This window comes from Elaeis guineensis, chromosome 7 (assembly GCF_000442705.2).
Source record: "Elaeis guineensis isolate ETL-2024a chromosome 7, EG11, whole genome shotgun sequence".
Lineage (NCBI taxonomy): Eukaryota > Viridiplantae > Streptophyta > Magnoliopsida > Arecales > Arecaceae > Elaeis > Elaeis guineensis.
Window position 1 is genome coordinate 70269349 of NC_025999.2, and position 26180 is coordinate 70295528.

Consider the following 26180-nt stretch of genomic DNA (forward strand, 5'->3'; position numbering starts at 1 on the left):
TCAGTCTGAACCCTTACTTTCTCTCTCTAAAATTAGATTTTTTTCTCTCTACTTTCTCTCTCTAAAATTTTCTCTCTCTAGATTGTTTCTCTCTTGATGGATTTTTCTCTCTCAAAGTCATCTTTCTAAGATTTGCACAGTGAAAGACTTCCTTTTGATGATTTTGATCGAGCTTAGTGAAGGATCTGATCTTAAGTGGGATTTTGATTTGGGATTTGTTTAGATTTAATTTTGAATAAAAATTAATACAAGAATATAATTTTGGATAATAGGCACTGAAGAATCTTTTAGAAGTTAGTCGATCTGTTTATTCAGTGATCTGTGAAAGGTAAGTAATGAATCATCTTTTCGAGATATTTCATATTTATTTTGAAGATTAAATAATTATTCTTTGAAATTATACATGATTTATGAAATTGTGTTTTAAACGAAAAGTGATTCCGAAATACTATGATTTATTGATTATGTATATGTTCAGTAAAAATTATAATATGTTATGATACAAAAGTATTTTGACACAGATCGGATTTATGCTCTCAGCTTAACTATATTTCAGTGAGCTCCACCAATGGAGATTATACGTTGGTACTCAGTGGATCCTACTAGTGAAGGTTGTGCGCTGGTATTTAGTGGACCCCGCTAGTGGAGGTTGTACGCTGGTGTTTAGTGGACCCTGTCAGTGGGGGTTGTGCATTGGTATTCAGTGGATCCCGCTAATGGAGATTAAACGTTGGTCATAGTCGAGGCTGCTGAGTTACGAGTATTTTGAATCGAATCAGATTTATGATTATATTATATGTGAATATTTGAAAAGATTAGATTTACATTAAATCAGCATGAAATATATTTTTATGTTTATTTACAATATTATTCTTGAAAATTATATAATATCTGAAATATCTAGTTAAGATATTTGTTACTTACTGGGCTATCTAGCTCATTACTTTTCTTCTTTTATTTTTCAGATTCAGATAATTAATTGCGAGCGTGGGAAATAATATTGGGACAGAGCTTTTAAAGGCAAGATTTAGCATTGTTAACTTTATTGAAGTTAGTTCTATTTTTTGTAAAACTTTATTGAATGTAAGATATTTGATTTAATTATTTGAATTAAAGTTGAATAATAATTATTTAAATTTTATTTTCACTGTGATGCATTGATATCGTGATGAGATACCTTGCATGCTTGTGAAGAAAGTTCTTCATAAGCATGCGGTGGTTGCCGCGACCTCCGGCTCACAATCTTGAGTCGGGGGTGTGATAATTAATATGGTATCAGAGCATAAGTGGATAGATTATGATACATAGAATTAGACATAGTATCAGTGTAGGTGGGTAGACATCAGGAATATTGAGACGTTAAAGTATGAATATCATAGTAAACCCATCCTAACAAGTAGATAAATGAATCTAATAAGATTTTACTACTACAAAGGTTATTATGCCTCCCCGTAGAATGACAAGAACTACTCAAGGGATCTCAAGAGAGACGTCAAGGAAACCACGGGATGGTAGCACTCCCCATCTGACCAGTGGCACCCCTCAGGAGAAGGGAGTCGTAGATCCTAATGGGAGTACTTCGAGAGCACATTAGGAACCGGATATGGCTCAGTTAATGCAGACCCTAATCGGGATGGTACAAATACAACAACAAATACAGCAGCAAATGCTTGAACAATAGCAGATACAATGAGATGCACAATAACATCAGCATCCACCACCACAATATGGAGAGCAACCAGTACAACGGAACAACATTTCAAAATTTAAAAAGCTTGCTCCTCCAGCTTTCAAGGGGACTACTGAACCTTTGGAGGCTGATAACTGGATAATGGAGATGGAGAAGGCCTTCACTGTCCAAGAGTATCATGATGAAGAAAAGATTCGATATACAGCTTATTTACTACAAGGAGAAGCATACAACTGGTGTCAACGACTACAGCGTAAGTATGAACAAGACGACGAAATACTTACCTGAGAGAGATTTCGGATTGCATTCTACGATTAGTATTTTCCTCGGAGTATAAGGATCCAGAAAGAGCAAGAGTTTATTTATCTGAAGCAAAAGGGTATGAGTGTGACTGAATATGAAGCAAAATTTATAGAATTAGCAAAATTTGCTCCGAGATTAGTGGATGGTGAGCAAGAACGTGTTCACAAGTTTGAGATGAGACTGAGAACTGAAATTCGAAAACAAGTGGTTCCATATGAATTGATAACTTATGCAGATGTGGTAAACAAAGCACTGATAATTGAAAGAGAAGTCAATGAAGAATGCATGGAAAGAGAAAGAAAATAAAGAAAGAGAGTAAAATCAAATGATACACAAGGGCAGAATAATAAAAATATCAAAAGTTCAGCTAAGGGAGCAATAGATAATAAGACTCAACAGATTGATGGTGAGTGGTGCTCTAGATGTGGCAAAAATCATGCGGACAAGGATTGCTATTGGAATACTAGTGCTTGTTTCAAATGTGGTCAGATGGATCATAAAATTGTTAGTTGCCCGCTAAATACTGAAAATCAAGTTGGCCAAAGAACTTATAAAGGACAAAGCAAGGGTGGTGAACAGATTTCTAAAACCCAAGGAAGAGTTTATGCTCTTACTCAACAGAACGCACAGGCTTCCAATGCAATAGTGACAGGTAAGAAAAAATTTGAGGACGAAATTTATTTTTAGGAGGGAAGAATGTAACACCCGGCCCATTGGGCCTTAAACCCAAAAGCCCAAAAAAAAAAAAATTGAAGAAGACTCCCTGTGGGAGTCTTCTTCCACCGTCGATGACTCCTAATCGGAGTCGGAAAGGCCGCTAGGGAGGAGTCAAACTCCTCCCCTCTGACTCTATTTAAAGGAGAGACCCTTCTCCCTTCCTCCCACCATAAAAATTCGGAGCGAAACGATGAAGATCGTCAGAAATTGTCTGTGAAAATCATTACCGTGCTCGCCGCGATTCCTCATCCGAGAGGTCGTCGGAGCTTGAGGTAAGCATATGGTTCTTGATACGATCGCGATGCTGTCGTTAGGACACCGTGATTATCAATCAAATTCCGACTTCAATAAAAATTAAAAATATATAGAAAGTAGTGAGTCGGATCGAATCCACAGAGAAAACAGGATTTTGATTTGAAATCTTTGATTTTACAAAAAAAAGATAAAATTTTAGAGAAAGCAATTTAAGTCGGAAAATAAAAATTAAAAGTGTGAAAAATAAATCGGGTACTAAGATCTACTAACTAGATCCTAGCATCTACTTGCAATAAAAATAAATAACAAAAATTTAAAAAGTATAAAAATAAATTGGTACTAAGATCTACTAATTAGATCCTAGCATCTACGTGCAAAAAATAAAAGACAGGAATTTAAAGTGCAGAAAAATAAATTTTGCATTAATTGAAATTGAAATTCAAGTACAAAAAATTTAAAAGAAACAATAAAATAAAATAAAAATAAAACTGTAACAAAGATCTGAAGTTGATCAGCCAAGCCTCGTCGGGAAGATGGTTGGTGACCTCTCCATCTTCCGTCATACTCCATAGAGCGAACCGACTTTTCTTCTTCTTTTCCTTGGGTCCCTAAATCTATTTAATTTTTTTTTCTATTTTTTTTTGCACTTTCTACTCAATTTTTTCTTCTCCTCAAGCTTATTCCCGGATCCCCTATTTATAGATAAATTTTTCATAATTTTTTGGTAGGAAAAGGAGTCCTAAAACCTTTAGAAATCGTATCAATCTCCTTAGGAATATTCCTGGCCGTCGGATGGAGCTTGGACCGCCCAGATCTGCTAAAAAATCAGAGTTATAATCCTTATCAGGGTCGGATCAAATGTCAGCCGTTCGATCTGGGTTCTGATGAAGTTCTGACCGTCGGATCGCACAAAAGAGTCTTTAACACAGTCGGGAGCGATAACAGCCGTTGGATCGCATGATGGATTGCTTCTGGGCCATCGGATCGCGCAAAAGAGTCCTATTCAAAGTCGGCAACGAGTCTAAACCGTCGGATCTGGGTCTGATTGAATCTCACCCGTTGGATCGCGTCCAGATCTTTCTCTCACTGTGAGCCGCGCCTGTGGATCGCGTAACTATTCCTGTGGACCGCGCCCTGGCTCTGTGGACCGACCGACTGGTCCACCATGCACCGGAGGTAATATTTTTTATTTTTTAAGATATTTTACTCCATTTTTACTTTGATTTTCACCTGAAAAATTAGAAAAAATATGTATTAAATTTCTTAAAAATTTCTCTTCATTTTGGTGCTTAAATTGCTCAATTAAATTAATATCTATTTTTTTATAAATATATCTAATTTTATATTTTTTTTTAAAATCAGTTATTTTTTAAAAAAATTCAATAAATTCATGAAATTAGGATTTTTAAGAAGATGTTAGCACCATAAATTATCAAAAATACCTTCAATAAATATAAAAATATACCATTTATCATACTTTCTTACTTGAACTTTGCTCGTCCTCGAGTAAAGAAAGAATTTAGAATTAAGTACCGTTTAACTTAAAGTTTCGAATTTCACCAAATAATTTTCAAAAGACCATTGATATTCAGTAGAGTGTAAATGAGGTATGTCATTGGAGTATTAATACTAATCAATATGAGAGTTAAACTAAGAATACTAAATTTTTTTCTGAATTTTTTCAAATTATCCCTACCTTTATCTCCAAATCATTTACCTTTATATGGACAAGTATATTGTTACTTCCATCCTTTATTTATTAATTAAATTTTTTTTCTTTTTTTTTAGCAATATACTGCTATTGAGTGTCTTAACCCCTTAAGCTTTCTGTTTGACCCATGTAGCGAGTTTTCAGTCAATGACTCCCAAACCAGATGACTTTAGGGCACTAGGTATAAAATACCCCTCGAACCTACTTGCTCGAATCAAACAGCCTATGAGTTAAAACTAGCTTTACAATAAAGTTTTTTTGCCCTTCATACCTTTTGACGCAAAACTTAATGCTTGCTTAGGCAAAGAGGCCCAGTTACTCAGCATGAAGTACTTGAAAACTTTTTTTTTTAAATATATGAAGAAACATATAGTTACTTTACACAAGCCCATAAGAAGTAAACTCTTTTTTGATGCTGGTAAAAAAATTTAGAAATACTCAAAAAAAATTATTTAAGTTCTAAATTTAACTCTTTATTGAGTTTTCTTAATATTTGATCCCTCAATATCTCACAAACTCTCTGATCTGTACATCATTTTTTTTTAAAAATGCTTGGTTTAACTTAATTCTTAAGTATAATCAGATGCTTAAATACTAAATACTAACTTACTTGAGGACTTAATTTTTTTTTTTATTATTATTATTCTCTCTCCCAACTTAATCAACATTATCCTCAATAGAGTAGAAAAAATGAATGGTGCATGTAAAGAGAAAGAAAAGGAGAGATATCACCTGATCCATAAGTCTTTTTTAAAACTGATTCTCCCCCCAACTTAGCCAAGATTATTTTCAGATCCCTATAAAAGATACAAAGCAAGACTCGATTATCCTAAACAAAATGCAAAAGAAAGCAAAGGCAAAATTGAAAATTAAAAATTGGAAAACTGGGTTGCCTCTCAGGAAGTGCTAAGTTTACCGTCTTCAGCCAGACCATCCTGATTCTCTATCCCGTGTCAAATATTGGATTGATAAATTCTAATGGTTTTGGATTGCCAATCTCAGAAAGATGGCCTATAATAAATTTTAGTAGTTTGTTGCCAATCTTCAGAAAGTATTTCACATCCTCATTTTTAATTTTAAAAAGATAATTCATAAATCCATTTACGGACCCTTGTTTGTTAAGAATTTCTTCTATTTGTTCTTCTATAATGCTCATAAATTGAGTTTTTGAGTTAGGAGTTGAGTTCGACGCAATAGATACTGGAAGGATGTCACTTAATTCAAAATGTATATACTCAGATGTGACCAAGGGCAATTTCAGTTTTGGAGGAGATAGTGATTTTAAAGTGAAAGAACTAGCTTCTAAGGCTGAAAAAAATGAGATTCTTGATGGATATATCTTGGGTAACTCATCCACTCTCTTCTTTTTTTCACTTAGATCAGCATCAGTACTAAGCTCAGGTTCTTCTATTGGGTTAGTCTCAGTACTAATCTCCTCTTCTAAATTTTCTTTTTGACTAGCATCAGTACCAGCCTCACTCACCTGGTCTTGGTATGAGTCCTTAAGAATCCTATCACTTTTAAGCTCAGAAATTGTATTGTCACTTTCAAATTGGAGATTCTTAGGTGGGCCATTGGATTGATGACTAGGTCCAAGTGATTGGTGGTTGGGTGGGTCGTTTTCAAAATTCAGTATTTATTCATTTGGCAATTGACCTAGTTCTCTCCTCATGGTAGATTCAGTTAATTGATCTATTTGTGCTTCTAGCCTAGTAAGAGATTGCTGTTGGGTCATGATCATTTATTGAAGTTGGCTAAATCTATCATCGGCTAGATTGGTCTGTTGAGGAGGTGGGTATAATGGCTGATTGTAATAAGATGGCTGGATAGGCTGACTAGGCTGACCACTATTATAGGCATAATTTTGGTATTGGAGCCCATTCTGAAAGTTCTGCACAGAAAAAATTTGGATTTGAGCCTGAGTCTGTTGGGGTCTCCAAAAAAAATTAGGGTGGTTCCTCCAGTCCGAATTATATGTGTTAGAGAATGGATCATTGACAGATTTGGAGTAATCTTGAGCAGCTTGAACTTGTTCTTAAATGAAAGGTGGAAACTATGCAGCCGTGGGACATTCACTCACATGATGGGCCTGGCTAGCACAAATAGAACAAATCTCCTGATAATTAGGTGGTGGTGTGTATTGTGCAGGAGATTTTTGACCTAATGCTAGGAACTGATCAAATTTCTGAGCAAGAAGGTCGACTTTATCTAATCTTTGGGCTATTAGGTTCAGATCGGCCTTAGGACTAGAGTCTGAATATTTGATCCCATAGAATGATGGAAACATCGATGGATTATAGGTGGAAGAAATAAAATATTTCTTCATCTGCCTAGGTGGTTCTTAGAATTTCTAGCCATTTGATTATCATGTTTAGCATGGATCAGTCGTTCAATTTCAGAATTAGGTTCAACTAGGTCAGAAAAAATTATACCGTGCATGTATTAGTGCAAACCCTATTATGTGTGTTGTTGAGATTTTTTTTTTTTAAGAAGAAGGAGGAGAAAAAGAAGAGAAAAGAAAGAAAGAGAAAAGTTTTAAAGGTGAGATCCTTAAGAAAAATCTTATAGACCTAAAGACGTAAGATGAGAAGAATTAGTTGTGGTTAAGTGTTAATTGCAATCAAGTTAGCAAACAATTAAACCTAGACACCTATGGGTTTCTTAGACCTAACAGTTTGATGTAGAGTGACTTAGTCTAGATACAAATTGGGTTTGTTCTTACTTTTTTCAACTAGCCAGGTAAGAGGTGAGATCGTGGGGGTCCCCCGTTGCTTGTCTTAGACATCAATTGAATTGGCCAGGTAAGCTAACGGAACCAATTAAATAACCACGAGTCCACTTAGGTAGAGCCTTTGTAATCTCTAGCCTTAGACACTAGTTTCAGAGGTGAGTTCGAACTTACTCTGCACTTGACTTCACCACTCTTCTCAAACTTAACTCAATTGATCCTAGGGGTCGACGTCTACTTGATTTTAGTTAGGCTAGGGTTAATGTGGGATGCTGGTTGGTTGTTTTTGGACCAAAGAAGGGTGATGAAATCCCTACCTTATCTTGTTATGGGTGTTGTCCTTAAATTGATTTGAGATGAATATGCACAACCAATTTCAAGCAAGGGGTTATATGCAACTAAATTGGATGCATGAAACTAATAAAACTTAAAAGCTTACCTTGTCTCCAGCGATTACCAAAAATAAATCTACAATGATGAATGCTCCTAAAAATTAAGTTTCTACTCTTGTCATGCAATTTTTATTAGATTTATGTGGATGAATTTTAGGTTAATTAAAAAAATAGTAATTAATACTAAAAAAAATTAGTTAAAGCTAGGGTTAGGATTGATCTTACCAAGCAAAATTGAAAGCTTTCTATCTCTTTTTTTTTTTAATTTTTGAATTTTTTTTATAAAAAGATAAAAAAAATTATTAAACAATAGTCATAAGAAAATTAAAAAAATCAAATATTAAAATTGTTGCCTTCCCTGACAACGGCACCAAAAATTGATACGATCGCGATGCTGTCGTTAGGATACCGAGATTATCAATCAAATTTTGACTTCAATAAAAATTAAAAATATATAGAAAGTAGTGAGTTGGATCGAATCCACAGAGAAAGTAGGATTTTGATTTAAAATCTTTGATTTTATAAAAAAATAAAATTTTGGAGAAAGCAATTTCAGTCGAAAAATAAAAATTAAAAGTGTGAAAAATAAATCGGGTACTAAGATCTACTAACTAGATCCTAGCATCTACTTGCAATAAAAATAAATAATAAAAATTTAAAAAGTATAAAAATAAATTGGTACTAAGATCTACTAATTAGATCCTAGCATCTACGTGCAAAAAATAAAAGACAGGAATTTAAAGTGCAGAAAAATAAATTTTATATTAATTAAAATTAAAATTCAAGTACAAAGAATTTAAAAGAAACAATAAAATAAAATAAAAATAAAACTGTAACAAGGATCTGAAGTTGATCAGCCAAGCCTCATTGGAAAGATGGTTGATGACCTCTCCATCTTCCGTCGTACTACATAGAGCGAACCGGCTTTTCTTCTTCTTTTTCTTGGGTCCCTAAACCTATTTAATTTTTTTTTATTTTTTTCTACACTTTCTACTCAATTTTTTCTTCTCCTCAAGCTTATTCCCGGATCTCCTATTTATAGATGAATTTTTCATAATTTTTTGATAGGAAAAGGAGTCCTAAAACCCTTAGAAATCGTATTAATCTCCTTAGGAATATTTCTGACCGTCGGATGGAGCTTGGACCGCCCAGATCTGCTAAAAAATCAGAGTTATAATCCTTATCAGGGTCGGATCAAATGTCAGCCATCCGATCTGGGTTCTGATGAAGTTCTGGCCGTCGGATTGTGCAAAAGAGTCCTTAACACAGTCGGGAGCGATAACAGCCGTTGGATCGCGTGATGGATTGCTTCTGGGCCGTCGGATCGCGCAAAAGAGTCCAATTCAAAGTCGGCAATGAGTCTGAATCGTCGGATCTGGGTCTGATTGAATATCAACCATTGGATCGCACCCAGATCTTTCTCTCGCTGTGAGCCACGCCTGTGGACCGCATAACTATTCCTGTGGACCGCGTCCAGGCTCTGTGGACCGACCGACTGATCCATCGTGCACCGGAGGTAATATTTTTTATTTTTTAAGGTATTTTAGCTCCATTTTTGCTTTGATTTTCACCTAAAAGTGGAAAAAATATGCATTAAATTTTTTAAAAATTTTTATTCATTTTGATGCTTAAATTTCTCAATTAAATTAACATCTATTTTTTTATAAATATATCTAATTTCATATTTTTTTCAAAATCACTTATTTTTTAAAAAAATTCAATAAATTCATAAAATTAGGATTTTTAAGATGTTAGCACCATAAATTATCAAAATTATCTTCAATAAATATAAAAATATATCATTTATCAGTTCTCTTCCTCTCTTCTCTCCCTTCCTTCCCGTGCCAATGTGCACGTTTGTCGACGACCGGAGTCATCGAATTTTATCGTGGGAGAGGTTTCAATTTTTTTGATTTTCGAGTGCCGATGGTCATCACCGACCACCGATTTGATTCCTTCGGATGGTGGGTCACCCTCCTCCTACTGTCAGCCATCCCTATATCGGCCAGTCACTGGTCGGCCAACCAAATGAGGGGGGACCATTCGGTCCCCTGTTTCACCCATGGGAGGCCACAGGAAGAAGAAGAAAATGAAAAAGAAAAAGAAAAAAGAAAAGAAAAAAGAAAAAAAAAGAAAAAAAATAAATAAATAATAAAATAAAAATGAGAGAGAGTTTCTCTCTCTTCTCTCTCTTTCTTCAGTCTGAACCCTTACTTTCTCTCTCTAGAATTGGATTTTTTCTCTCTATTTTTTTTCTCTAGATTGTTTCTCTTTCTTGATGGATTTTTCTCTCTCAAAGTCATCTTTCTAAGATTTGCACAGTGAAAGACTTCCTTTTGATAATTTTGATCGAGCTTAGTGAAGGATCCGATCTTAAGTGAAGTTTTGATTTATGATTTATTTTGATTTAATTTTAAATAAAAATTAATGTAAGAATATAATTTTGGATAATAGGCACTGAAGAATCTCCTAGAAGTTAGTCGATCTATTCATTTAGTGGTCTGTGAAAGGTAAGTAATGAATCATCTTTTCGAGACATTCCATATTTATTCTGAAGATTAAATAATTATCTTTGGAAATTATGCATGATTTATGAAATTATGTTTTGAACGAAAAATGATTCTGAAATACTATGATTTATTGATTATGCATATATTCAGTGAAAATTATGATATGTTATGATACAAAAATATTTTGATACAGATCAGATTTATGCTCTCAGCCTAACTATATTTCAGTGGACCCCGCCAATGGGGATTATATGTTGGTACTCAGTGGACCCTGTCAGTGGGGGTTGTGTGCTGGTATTTAGTGGATCCTGCCAGTGGGGGTTGTGCGCTGGTGTTTAGTGGACCCTGCCAGTGGGGGTTGTGTGTTGATATTCAGTGGACTCCCACTAATGGAGGTTAAACATTGGTCATAGTCGAGGCTGTTGAGTTACGAGTATTTTGAATCGAATCGAATTTATGATGATATTATATGTGAATATTTGAAAAGATTAGATTTACATTAAATCAGTATGAAATATATTTTTATGTTTATTTACAGTATTATTCTTGAAAATTATATAATATCTGAAATATCTAATTGAGATATTTGTTACTTACTGGACTGTCTAGCTCATTACCTTTCTTCTTTTATTTTTTAGATTCAGATAATTAATTATGAGCGTGGGAAATAATATTTGGATAGAGCTTTTAGAGGCGAGATTTCGCATTGTTAACTTTATTGAATTTAGTTCTATTTTTAGTGAAACATTATTGGACGTAAGATATTTGATTTAATTATTTAAATTAAAGTTGAATAATAATTATTTGAATTTTATTTTCTTTGTGATGCATTGATATCGTGATGAGATATCTTGCATGCTTGTGGAGAGAGTTCTTCATAAGTATGCGGTGGTTGCCGCGATCTCCGGCTCGCAATCTCGGGTCGGGGGCGTGACACATAGTTTTTTTCTCAAAAGAACAAGGAGTATTGGGGGAAAGTCCTGCTTTTGGGGGAAGTCTAGAGAGGGAGATCATGTAAAAAACAAATTACATGAGGTTGGGAGTTCCAGGGTGTGACTCTTCTTGAAAAAAAAGATGTAGGAGTTTAGATTTTTGATTCACTGATTTGGTTTCTTCCCAAAAGAGCAAGGACTCTTGAAAAATATCCTTTTTGTCCTAGAGAGGGAAGGAGATAATGGAAAAAAATTCTATAAAGAGAATCATGCAAGGAATTGGGGAGTCCGAAATCTGGAGGCAGACTATTCTTGAAAAAAAAGATGTGAGAGTTTAGGTCATTGGAGAATTGGTTTCTCCCCACAAAAGTGAGGACTCTAGGGAGGAAAGTCCTCCTCCCATTCGATTGTATCTTGATTTATATAAAAATATAGATTGCATCTTGATTAGGTTATCTTGTTACTAGATTGGTCCTGACCTATGAATCCAATTTGAAGTTTGAATTAATTTTTGATTTGAACTTTTTGATTGGAACCAATTTAAAGATCGAATTGATTCATCTATTCAATTCCGATATCAAAATAAGAGCAAGATTAATAAAAAAGTAGCTTAAATATTAGAAAGATCATTAAATTTAATGTAGATCACTTCGACCACTATGAATAAGGCTGGACAGGATCTAGGTGCAAGATTTGCCACATTAGAAAGTTGAATTCCACTACAAGAAAATAGAGTATTAGCGATGGCCAATCACCGTCGCTAATAAGCAAATCACCACTACTAATACTATTAGTGATACAACGCTGTTGTTAGTAGGCCGTTAGTAAAAACTCCAATACTAAAGAATCTTATTAGCGACAACAAAGGAGCCATCGCTAATAACCTTATTAGCGACAGCTTTTAGTGATAGCAATCCGTCGCTAATAATTTTTTCAGATTCAAAATTAAGAAATTTAGAAAATATAATAGCGATGGCTTTCCGTCGCTAATAAACTGTCACTAATACTTTTAGCGACGGCACTTCCATCGCTAATAATTATATATATATATATATTTTTAAAAAAAATATTTTTAGCAATTATATTTATTAAAACTTGTTATAATTTAATTAATAAGCAATTATATTACAGATACTATACCAACTAACAATTAACTATCACTATCATAAATAAAAAACTAACATTATATATTAAATCAAAATTAAATTATATAAAAAATACTACTCAAATTTTAAATACAATATATCAAAACTAAAAAAAAATCAGCGAAGATCGTCCTCCTCCTGCTCCTACTCCTGTACGTCCTCTACAATAGCAGGTGGATGACAGCTGAATGTCCCAATATTCTGTAATAAAAAATAATAAAATATTATTAATAATTTTAGAACTAAATTAATTAAAATTATAAAATTATTGTAATTGATATGCCTCAAGCCTAAATCTTTATGAAAAAAATATTTTAATATACTACTCCAATTCTCTAACAGATTATTTTTACATATTTTATTTGATAATACAGAGTCATAGCGCCCTCAGCCAATATTTCATCGAATGGTTAAGTTGAATTTTGACCCTCTGGATACTCCCTCCCGTTTGAAGCCTAAATTAGTACGGATGAATATATTTTGATATACTCCTTTAAATCTCAAACGGATTCTTCTTACATGTTTCGTTCAATGATACGAAGCTATACACACCTCCGATCCATCCATCAGATGGTTAGATTGAATTTTAACTTCCTAATACCTCTCCCTTCCACCTCAAGCCTAAATCGGCACGGAGGGATATATTTTGATATACTCCTTCGATTCTCGAATGGATTATTTCTACACGTTTCATTCGATAATACGGTATCTATACCTCCATCCCATCCATCGGATAGAAAGATTAACTTTTGATCCCTAGATCCCGTTCCTCCGTCTCAAGCCTAACTATGTGAAGCTTCTAAATATAAAAATTTAAAGCAAGTAAAGAAATTTATTAATACTGCTTGACTTGCCTGCTGTGATGGATATGACAATGAGCTCAGCTAATCACGCAGATGTGAGTCCTAGAGAATTTCAACCATCATATCGTGGATGGCATCTCGGAAGCTCTGAGGTTGCTAACAAAAAAGTATCTGTATGACATCCTTGACATGTGTATCGCCCCACATTTGGATCATTGAGGCCTGAAAGGAGGACGTCGAAGATCAACGAGCTACTGGAGGGTCGAAGCTATGCCTTAATACTATGACCTGGCTCCTAGTAACCCCTCCGATGGCCTAAATCCATCCCTTGAGGTCAAGGGGCTGAGAGGACGGGTCCTCACCATGCCATGTCATGATGTACTCTGCATAATCCACTTACATAATTTAAAAATTCATTAGTGCTATTATACATATCAATATATATAAAAACTTAATAATAATATTTTATTTTATCGTGATTTGTCTAGACCTAAAATCTAAGTAAACACCGGTCCTCCTAGAATAGTGCGTGGCCTCTCACAACTGCAGCTACTATGGTACATAACTCAGCTGTCGTGTCTACAATAAAAAAAATAAGTTAATAAAAACTAACATATTACTCCATTGGTCGCAGAGGGTCTTCAAAATATCTCTCCGCATCCAGTGATCCATGAAAGACTTTCAGTTCGATGGTGACTTGAAATTAGAGAACTTAATGGCAGACTGCCTTAGGTGGTATAGCCCATCATGGAGTTGATGTATGGCAACCTTCTCAAAGGTCCGACAGCCGGCCTCCTCATCCTAAGGAGTCTCGAATCGATAGTATGATTGCAAATAAAAGATGGCATGTATCAATAATTAGAATACAAATGTATCATAAATTTAAAAATTAAACACCTTTAACTTACCAAAAATATCTCCCATACAGCATCACGAGCCCCCAATAGCCAACTGCAGAACTCATTCATCGGCTCTGACATCAATCATCGGATGATCCTGATAATGACATGAGGCACCCCATGCTCTCTAAATATCTTGTAAAATTGATTTTGATTAATAAATATTGATTCTAAAATAATATTTTTTTAAAAAAATATTGATAAAAAATTTAGTACTTACGTACGGCTCTGAATGTGTGCTAGCTCTCTATCTTCTGATCGAGTTGGAGGTGCCGTGAGTCAGGCGGATCCTCTACCATGGCACTGAGGTTCAGAGCTAGCCGCTACTCCGTGTGACTGTGGGGTCAATGATGACCCCACATCGTTCAAATCTGAGAGTAGCAAAAGATCATAAAGAATATTATATCAGATAATAAAAAATAAAATAATCTAATAGAGAATTTCTAGTGTTAGAATTTATCCCATGGTGCAGGTGCTGCAGAGCCATATGAGCTACCTGCATGAGAGCTCTCTCCTCTAGAGCTCTATCCTTTGGAGCTCTCTCCTTGACTAATACGACTCCATCTTCTAGAAGTACTCATCCTGTAATCTCTAAAAATAAAAATAAATAAATTCACAGATTAATTATACAAATATGGCACACAATGTAATAATTGAAATGATGCAAGACAAATATGAAAAGCAAATAAAATAATTAAAATTATTTAAAAATGGCTCCATCTACCCTGGGGCCGACTCCTGCTGCGTGCTAGTCTTCTCCAGCATGCCAGAGTAGACTCCTTTGTCCTTGGAGTCGACTCCTTCCTTTCTAGGGTTGACTACTCATCTTTCTCTTCAGATGTTTGGTACCCTTCAGATTCTTCTCCCTCTTCCTCCTCTTCCTTCTCTTGTTCCACTTCTTCCTCTTCTTCACCTTCTTGGATAGGATGCTCCTTAAAAACAAACTCAGTATGATCTATCTTCTCATATTGGCCATCATATAGGAGAATTTCTGGAGCATCCAACTCTGTATCTATTAAATGCTGATGAACTCTTAATATTTCATCCTTCTAAAAGTATTATGATAAATGGGGCTCTTCTTCTTCTTTTTCGAGCTCATAATGAATGGCTCAAAACTTAACTTTACATATAGTCCACCACTCTTTCCTTCCTCTCTCCCTTGATGGAAAAGGTGTATAATACACTTGAATAGCTTATTGAGTTAGTATAAAGGGATCGTTAACATATGCTTTTGATCTATGTTTGATTTTAATAAGCCCATACCGTGGATCAACCTTCATACAATTGTCAAAATCAAACCATCGGTACTTAAACAGAATGACACTATCACCTCCAAGGTAGGTCAACTTAATTACTTCTTTGAGGATTTTATAGTAGTCACTCTCTATCTCTGCCCACCAGATGCCCTTTATAAACACACCGCTGTTTATTATACTCTTATGATATCCATATTGTTGCATGTGAAATTTGAAATCATTTACATTACAGCCATTATAATATAAAACATATTTTATTGGCCTGTACCTAATGGTCTTAGCTTCTTAGGTATGGATTCATCCCCTTGCATGACCAACATATTATAAAAAGAATAAATTGAGAAAAATTAAAATAAATAAAATGATAATAGTCGCTTACTAGTTGATGGAATCAATTTGTAAAGTTCTGTGAGCGTTGAGTGAAAATTTCTTCCTCGATTATCATCGAATTGTCCTGTCTCAGTATCTCATCATGTTGTCTATACATGCATAAGATAAGTATAGAATAATAAATGATTAAAGAGTTGAGATTATGATGGATACTTACTTATGTTGCTCCTAGATTGATTTTGATGATTACAAAGCAGATTGAAGGGATACAAATATTTTTATTTGAAAAAGTCTTTATGCTCTTCAGGGGCAAAATCATAATTTTACTAAAATCCTGATTTGATAGTATCATTTGGTAGAACAAATGATTTGTAATCTATTGGTGAAAATTTCATTATTTTTGGACTTATATTTTTGAAGTTATGAATGTTTGAAGTGCATGAGTCGACTCATGAGTCAACTCATGGCACAATGAGCTGATTGGCATGCTAAAATTTCTCTTGGCACGTTGGTTTCTTGGCTTGGCACGACCTGTGGGTCGACTCATGAGTCGACCCACAAGGCATGAGTCGACTCATGAGTCGACCTCTGCTGGTTTGGGCCAAAAAATCCAAAAACCAACATTTTTGGCTATTGCAATAGAAGTCGACTCATGAGTCGACTCCTGAAGCATGAGTCGACTCATGAGTCGACCCCTGCGACGAAAATTATCCACAACGATTAGTTTTTTGCCCATTTTAATTGCCTTTAATGCTCCCTTAAAATGCTCTAACGGCTCTTTTTCTGCCTAAAATATTTTCTCTTGTTTCTTAAAGCTATAAAAGGTTTCAAAAGGTGAAAAACAAATAGGGGGGGATCCACAATATACACGAGAGATACAAGAGATCTACAATATACACAAGAGACATACGAGAGATTTTGAAAGAGAAAAGCAAGAGCGTTCAAAAGGACATACAAGAGCATTCAAAGAGAGAGTTTTTCAAGCCAACTTTTCAACCTTGATCAAGAGCTTTTTCAAAGCCTTCAAGAAGTCTTCAATCAAAGTTCACCTTCTCCTCAAGCGTTCATTCAACTCTTCATCCACCTTGAGGAAATCCAAAAGGGACTTCTTCATTTGAGTAAAGTGTATTTAATATTTTATTCGCTCATTTAAGGAGCTATTCTTGTACTTATTTGTGCTCTAAACTGTCTTACTCTTTGTGAGTAATTGTTCTTATTTTTGGAGGGTTTTCAAAACAAGGGAAGGTTGATCCGAACCTGAAATCTGAGTGTTTTGGGTTGGCTTGTACCCGGAAAACAAGTGGACTAGCTTGGGATAGCTAGTGTCGGAGTTTCTGACGTTTGTATTCGGATTGAATACAAGTATAGTGGATTGAAATTCCCAAGTAGGAGCTTGGGGAGTGGATGTAGGTGCAAGGTTGGCACCGAACCACTATAAATCCTTGTGTTTGTGGTGTGCTTTATTGTTTCTCTTTATTTCTTTATTATATCCTTGCATTCTTGCTTTAGGTAATTAATCTTGAACTAAAGTCCTTCTCCTCATTCATCAAGCTTTTAACAAATACTTTTCATAAGTAATTAGTTAAGCTTAAATTTTTTAAAACCCAATTCACCCCCCCTCTTGGGTTGCATAGCTGGGCAACAAGTGGTATCAGAGCTTGGTGCTCTAGCCCTTCTTTGATCTAACAATCAAAGAGCCAAAGATCTATGGCAACCCATGTCGGTACTTCTCTAGCCGAGGGGCAATCTACCAACCGACCTCCACTTTTCAATGGGTCTAATTACACCTATTGGAAAGCTCGGATGAAGATATTCATACAAGTACTCGACTATGATATGTGGAGTATCATAGTGAACGGTCCTCACACACCCACCAAGATTATAGATGGTGAGGAGTCAACCAAACCCGAGAAAGAATGGGATGAGGTTGATAAGAAATTGACATAATTAAATGCTAAAGCTATGAATGTTCTTTATTGTGCACTTGATGCAAATGAATTTAATCGCATTTCTACTTGTGTATCTGCTAAAGAAATATGGGATAGGTTAGAAGTAACCCATGAGGAAACAAATCAAGTAAAAGAGTCTAAAATAAACATGCTTGTGCATAAATATGAATTGTTTAAAATTGAGCATGATGAGTCCATAACTGCTATGTTTACTCACTTTACTGATATAATTAATGGTTTGAAGAGTCTTGGCAAATCTTATACTAACAGTGAGCTTGTAAGGAAGATTCTCAGGTCATTGCCAAGAACTTGGAAAGCCAAGGTGACTGCCATCCAAGAAGCAAAGGACTTGAACACTCTACCTCTAGAAGAGCTTCTTGGATCCTTGATGACTCATGAACTTAGCATGAAGCAACATCAAGAGGATGAAGTCAAAAAGAAAAGAATCATTGCCCTCAAATCCACAGCTTCGCCTGATGATGAAACGGATGACACTGAAGATGAAGAACAGGATGAAGAGATGGCACTCATCACCCAGAGATTTAAGAAGTTTCTAAGAAAAAGGAAACAGGGGATGAAAAAGAAGTCATTCACAAAAGGGGAACAAAGCAAAGAGAAAGAGAAAGATCAACCCCTTATATGCTACGAGTGCAAGAAGCCGGGACATTTCAAATTCGAATGTCCACAACTGAAGAAAGGTCCCAAAAAGTTCAAAAAGAAAGTAATGATGGTGACTTGGAGTGCGAGTGATGACTCAAGCTCCGATGAGGAAACCTCAACAGAACAAGCCAACCTGTGCCTTATGGCACACGAAAAGAGGTAACTTCTGAATCCCCTAGTGAATTTACTTTTGAAGAATTGTATGAAGCATTCTATGATTTAATTGATGAATTAAAGAAACTAGGGATGAAAAACAAAGAACTGAAATTGAAAAATCAGTCCTTAGTGAAACAAGCTAAAAACCTTTCAATTGAAAAATTCACCTTGATTCAAGAAAATCAAAGCTTAAAGAATGAAATTAACAAGCTGAAACCTATAGTAGATAAGTTCACCTTAAGTTCAAACAAACTAAATATGATTCTTGATAATCAAAAAGCTGTATATGATAAGGCTGGACTTGGCTATAACCCCTTGAAGAAACAAAAAATTTTGAAGAATATTTATGTAAATTATTCAAGTAACAAGTCTACAAATATTACTTGTTTCAAATGTGGTAGAATAGGACATAAATCATACACATGCCTTATTAACAAATCTGCAAACACAACTATAAAGAAAATATGGGTTCCAAAAGGAACCATTTTGACTAACCTAAAAGGACCCAAGAAAGCTTGGGTACCTAAGACAGAAACTTGACCTTTGCTTGCAGGTGTGTCTAGCATCCTAAGGAGGAAACAGGAAATGGTATCTTGACAGTGGATGCTCGAGACACATGACTGGTGATGAATCACAATTCATCACGCTTGATGCTAAGGATGGAGGGATGGTCACCTTTGGAGATAATGGCAAAGGAAAGATCATCGGGATAGGTAACATTGGTATCACTTCCTCCAAATACATTGAAAATATTTTGTTAGTTAAAGGTTTAAAGCATAACTTACTTAGCATTAGTCAATTTTGTGATAAAGGGTATAAAGTTGTTTTTGAATCATCTGTTTGCATTGTGACTAGTCCTATTAACGATGGCATTAAATTTATAGGACATAGGCATGGCAATGTTTATATAGTAGATTTGAATGATTTAGCCAAATTAGACATGCAATGCCTAGTATCCTTGAATGCTAAAGTTAATGAGACTAGTTGGCTGTGGCATCGTAGACCTGCACATATTAGCATGCATTCTCTTTCAAAATTAATTAAAAAAGGAATTAGTTCTTGGTTTGCCAAAACTGAATTTTGAAAAGGATAGAATTTGTGATGCATGCCAATTAGGTAAACAAACTAGAGTTTCATTTAAATCCAAAAATACTGTTTCAACTTCTAGACCTTTAGAGCTCTTGCATATGGACTTATTTGGACCAACTAGAACCACTAGTCTAGGAGGAAAACGATATGGCTTTGTAATTATAGATGATTACTCTCGTTTTACTTGGATTTTCTTTTTGGCACACAAAGATGAAACTTTTCATATTTTCACTAAATTTCACCGAAAAGTCACTAATGAAAAAGGATTTTCAATTCAAAATATTAGAAGTGATCATGGAACTAAATTTGAAAATCAAGATTTTGAAAATTTTTGTGATGAAAATGAAATTGGCCATAACTTCTCTGCTCCTAGGACACCCCAACAGAATGGGATAGTTGAAAGGAAAAACAGAACCTTAGAAGAAATAGCCCGTACCATGCTTTGTGAAAGCAACCTTCCAAGATATTTTTGGGCGGAAGCAATTAACACAGCATGTTACATTTTAAATCGTGCTTTGATTAGATAATTTTTAAAGAAAACCCCCTATGAACTTTGGAAAGGAAGAAAACCAAATATTGCATATTTTCATATTTTTGGTTGCCAATGTTTTGTATTAAATAATGGCAAAGAAAGACTTGGTAAATTTGACGCAAAATCAGATGAAGCAATCTTTCTAGGTTACTCCACTAGTAAAACATTTAGAGTTTTCAACAAAAGAACTTTAGTAGTTGAGGAGTCCATACATGTTGTTTTTGATGAATCTAACGATCTTCCTTCAAGAAAGAATGAGGGTGTTGATGATGCAGATCCACTAATAGAAGGTATGAAGGAGATCACTCTGAAAGATTCAGCAACTCCAGAAGACAAGGATCAAGAAGACAAACAAGATGAGAGAGGTGAAGAAATTCAAGAACAACCTTAAGGTACAAATGACCTACCCAAGGAATGGAGGTATGTTCACAACCACCCTAAGGAGTTAATTATTGGTGATCCTATGCATGGGGTAAAAACCCGTTCTTCACTTAGAGATGTAGTTAATCATTGTGCTTTTGTATCTCATTTTGAACCTAAAACTTTTGAAGAAGCTGAAAATGATCATAATTGGATTAATGCAATGCAAGAGGAACTTAATCAATTTGAAAGAAATAATGTTTGGATCTTAGTATCTAGACCTAAAAATTATTCAATAATTGGCACAAAATGGGTCTTTAGAAACAAATTAGATGAGCATGGTAATGTAATTAGAAATAAAGCAAGATTGATTGCTAAGGGATATAATCAAGAAGAAAGAATTGATTTTGATGAAACCTTTGCACCTGTTGCTAGATTAGAAGCTATTAGACTTCTACTTGCATATGCTTGCTTTATGAAATTCAAATTATTTCAAATGGATGTTAAAAGTATATTTTTAAATGAATATATTGCTGAAGAAGTATATGTAGAACAACCCCCTGGATTTGAAAATCATGCTTTTCCTAATCATGTCTTTAGATTAAATAAAGCTTTATATGGATTAAAACAAGCACCTAGAGCATGGTATGATAGGCTAAGCAAATTTCTACTAAATAATGGTTTTTCAAGAGGTAATGTAGATACAACCCTTTTTATTAAAAGAAATCAAAATGATATGCTAGTTATACAAATTTATGTTGATGACATAATTTTTGGGTCTACTAATGAATCCCTTTGTCAAGACTTTGCTAAGCTTATGCAGGGGGAGTTCGAGATGAGCATGATGGGAGAACTCACCTTCTTCCTCGGACTCCAAATCAAACAATCAAAAGAGGAAATCTCCATCATCCAAAGCAAGTACACCAAAGAACTACTCAAAAGATTTGGAATGGAGAACTGCAAACCAATTGGCACACCAATGAGTCCCTCATGTAAGCTTGACAAGGATGATGAAGGTAAATGTGTAGACTTAAAATACTATAGAGGTATGATTGGCTCATTATTATATTTAATTGCAAGTAGGCCTGATATCATGTTTAGTGTTTGTTTATGTGCTAGATATCAATCTAATCCTAAAGAATCTCATTTGAATGCTGTTAAAAGAATCCTTAGATACTTAAATGGTACTCAAACTCTAGGGTTATGGTACTCTAAGGACTCACAAATTGATTTATTAGGATATTCAGATGCTGATTTTGCTGGATGTAAATTAGATAGAAAAAGCACAAGTGGAACTTGCCAATTTCTTGGAGTTAACCTAATCTCATGGTTTAGCAAGAAACAAAATTCGGTGGCACTGTCTACGGCTGAGGCCGAATACATTGCAGCCGGAAGTTGTTGTGCTCAAATCTTGTGGATTAAGCAACAACTCGAAGACTTTGGAATCAAACTTAATGAAACACCAATAAGATGTGACAACACAAGTGCCATAAATCTATCTAAAAATCCAATTCAACACTCAAGATCCAAACATATTGAAATAAGACATCATTATATAAGAGAACATGTTCAAAACAAAAATATAATTTTTGAATATGTTTGTACTGAAAATCTATTAGCTGATATCTTTACAAAGGCCCTTAGTGAGGATAGATTTTGTGAAATTAGGAGAAATCTAGGAATTCTAGATCCATATGCCTAAATTTTTCTCAATTTCCAAGAATTGATGTCAAAAATTCTTAGAGCTCAATTTTCAACATCTATCCTGGTCCCAAAAGCTCAAGTTTATCATTCTAAAAAAACTTATCTTTGAGCAAAACTCCTTCTCCCAAAATTTCAAATTTTTCTGGAATTTATTCACATTTTTTTTGAATTTCTGAACTTCATGAGTCGACCCCCATGAGTCGACTCAATGGCAAACTTGTTATTTCGTCAAACTTCCCACGGGCTCATTGTTTTTATATGGGATCCTGTTCGTGAGACGACTCATCCTTTCATCTTCCTCCTTCCAAAAGCCGACTTCCCCATTTCCTTTTGCTCCAAATCCAAGGATCTAGCTCGAGGCATTTCTCCCTCCTCCTCTCCACCAAAAATCGCCACCTTGGAAAAGGATTTTTGTGCTTTCTCCCATTGTTTGGCACGGTTGGAGCGTGCCCTAGCACTCCACCGTTCTTCCCAAATCCACCTCTTTTCTCCACCAAAATTCCTCTTCACTCTCTTGTGATCCCTTCTCCACTCATTCATTTATTCCTCCAAGTCTCCTTGCCTGCTACTGTAGTGAATATGGCTCCGAAGATGAAGCTTCCCAAAAGAAGAAAGTCAGTCCGTGAGCTTGAAGAAAATGTCCGAAAGAAAAGACAAGCTGCTCAGTCTTCTACTGCTCCCACTCCAGTTTCAGTATCTGCTCAAGGTCCCCCTCAATCCTCCCTAAGCCCCTGTAAGAATCCTCTATCTGATAGAAAAGTTGGAACCGGGAAGAATATAGATTTTCGGTTCTTTGAAAAAGAGGGTTTTACATTTGCAACCAAGATTAAAAACCAAGGATGGGGTTTCTACTGCTCCCTTAAGGAAGTCACCTATGTTGACCTAGTTAGAGAATTCTACCAGAATCTACATTATGGAAATGGGTCAGTGACTTCAACAGTCAAGGGTATTGATATTTGCTTGGATTCTAGTATATTGGGAGAAATACTTGATTTGCCTAGTGAGGGTTACTCTTATATGGAACTCCCAGTAAAAGAAGAGGGGATCAGTGTTATACTAGGGGGAACTTATTCAGGGAGTTTAAATAAATTGGAAGCAAAGATTTTGTCAATTGAGATGAGGATCCTACATCAGATGGTAACGAAGCTTTTCTTTCCTAGAAGTGGTAGGCATGATTTACTTTCCAGCAGAGATGTATGTATCATGTTTCATGTCATCACTCAGACCCCACTGAACCTCCCTGCACTTATGATAGAGGCCATGAGAGAGACTTTGAACAGATCCAAGGCACACTTGCCTTATGGTATGGCCCTTACTCGAGTATTTAGGAGGTTTGGAGTTAGCTGTGAGGGGGAGGCATCTACTAAGCTCTCTCATGTGGACACTTTCAACCAACACACCCTGCACCGAATGGGATTTACAAAGACTGATGGTGGTTGGATCAAGGGATCTGAGGAGAGAGCTGAGGAGAGAGCTGGGGAGAGAACTGAAGATAGAGCTGAAGAGAGAATTGAAGACAGAGCTGAAGAAGAAGGTCCATCATCTCCTATCCATGACTTCAGGGCAGCATCACCAAATATCCAGTTCATTCCTGATACAGAGGCTGGCCCTTCAGAGTTTACTAGGATGCCCACACCAGTGTATCAGCCAGAGAGCAGAGCACCTCCATCAGAGTTCAGACTGGCTGATGATCAGATCGAGCAGATATCATAGCGTGTGGCTTCTTTACTGTCTAGTCAGTGGAGCAGTACTACTTTTGCACCAGGAGCCACTTCTTCTGATCAGACCATGACTCCCCACATATCCACTGTGTTTCAGATGATATCAGATCAGTCCATCCGGATTCAGCAGCTTGAGGACACTGTCTGGAGACTGACTGACAGAATTCTTAACTTGCAGGGGCAAGTCCTTGCTTTGGTCCATCCTCAGCCACAGGAGTCCACTATTGAGGTTACAGACCTCACTGCAAAGGCTGGCAGGCTCAGAGGAGCACTGGAGGGTGGATATGAGTTACTGAGGAGAGAGATCCGAGGATCGAGTGAGCATGCATCCACTCAATTCACTGCTCTACTTCAGTCTGTTTCCAGAGCACTGAACGTACTTGATTCCATCAGACTCACCCTTTCTGTTCAGTCCTTAGCCTCTCAGCGTTCTCAGCCACCCAGTTCATCTCGCTCTCCTGCTCGTGCCAGAGGCAGACGGGGTAGAGGACGCACTTCTGATCGAGATCCATCAGCTTCTCATCCCATATCTGATGACTCCGATCCATGACTTCTCATGATCATTACTAGATCCTAGGTGTTAGTGTCTTGTTCTAGGATCTATATTTTGGGGCCATGTATTGACAATTAGCTGGTTGACTTTTATATTATGAACTATGTATTGAAACAATTATGGTTTTATGGTATCATCTTTTACTTATATTTCTACCTTTTGTAATGATGTCGATCATATTTTGGTTATATATATTCTCCTTGTTGAAATATTGTCTTCTCTTTGTTGTTGTTTGCTGTTAATAAATGCTGTATTAAGGGGGAGCAAACATCTGTGATAAACTCTAAAGGGGGAGAAATTAAAGAATGTTTCAGAAAAAGGAGGAGTTAACCATGTTTGATGATGTCAAAAAGGGGGAGAAATTAAACAAAAGAATCCATCAAAAGCAAAATCATAAATTATGAGCAATTAAAAAAAAAAAAAAAAAAAAAAAAAAAAAAAAAAAAACAACCCATCAAAAGCAAAACTACAAATTATGAGAAATTAATGAATGAATTGGAGAATTTAAAGAACAATATCAAAAGTACAATGCTAAGTACAATGCAAATAAGTAACTTTTAAATTACTTCTTTACATATGCTCTGATTTACTTTAAAAAATTTAAATATGCTCTGATATACTTAAAAATTCCAACTTGCTCTGATACATCTTTTGAAATTTTATTTACCTTGATACATCTTAAGAAATTTAACTTACTCTGATACATCTTAAAATTTTTAACTTGTTCTGATACATTGTAAAATTTGTTTTCTGATAACATTGTAAAATTATTTTTCTTGCTCTGATACATTGCAAAATTTATTTTTCTCTTGCTCTGATACATCTTAAACTCAAAATGATCTAATACACTTTCCAAATCAACTCTTAAACATGCTTTGGCACACATAATTATTTTTTGCTCTGATGCTAAAACTAAAATCAAATGAGAATGAGCAAATTTTCAAAATACAGCTTGATCTGATAACAAAAATAAGTTTTCTGCTCTAACACCAAAATCACATAATTCAATGAGCATATCTTCAAATCTTTAAGCAAATGGGCAAACTATTCTTGCATATGACCATTTATATCACATGCCAAAAGAATCATACTCTTTTCAAGCATATAAATCTATAATGCATTCACATAAATGCTTTTGCTCAAGTGTTTTGTCATCATCAAAAAAGGGGAGATTGTTGCTCCTAGATTGATTTTGATGATTACAAAGCAGATTGAAGGGATACAAATATTTTTATTTGAAAAAATCTTTATGCTCTTCAGGGGCAAAATCATAATTTTACTAAAATCCTGATTTGATAGTATCATTTGGTAGAACAAATGATTTGTAATCTATTGGTGAAAATTTCATTATTTTTGGACTTATATTTTTGAAGTTATGAATGTTTGAAGTGCATGAGTCGACTCATGAGTCAACTCATGGCACAATGAGCTGATTGGCACGCTAAAATTTCCCTTGGCACGCTGGTTTTTTGGCTTGGCACGACCTGTGAGTCGACTCATGAGTCGACCCACAAGGCATGAGTCGACTCATGAGTCGACCTCTGCTGGTTTGGACCAAAAAATCCAGAAACCAACATTTCTGGCTATTGCAACAGAAGTCGACTCATGAGTCGACTCCTGAAGCATGAGTCGACTCATGAGTCGACCCCTGCGACAGAAATTATCCGCAACGCTAGTTTTTTGCCCATTTTAATTGCCTTTAATGCTCCCTTAAAATGCTCTAACGGCTCTTTTTCTGCCTAAAATATTTTCCCTTGTTTCTTAAAGCTATAAAAGGTTTCAAAA

General features: G+C 35.4%; 1 pseudogene; it reads left to right on the forward strand.

Annotated features, from left to right (window-relative positions):
• Positions 1-2071: 2071 nt before the first annotated feature.
• The window catches only part of LOC140859319 (uncharacterized), a 37178-nt pseudogene continuing 13069 nt past the window's right edge, over positions 2072-26180 (forward strand).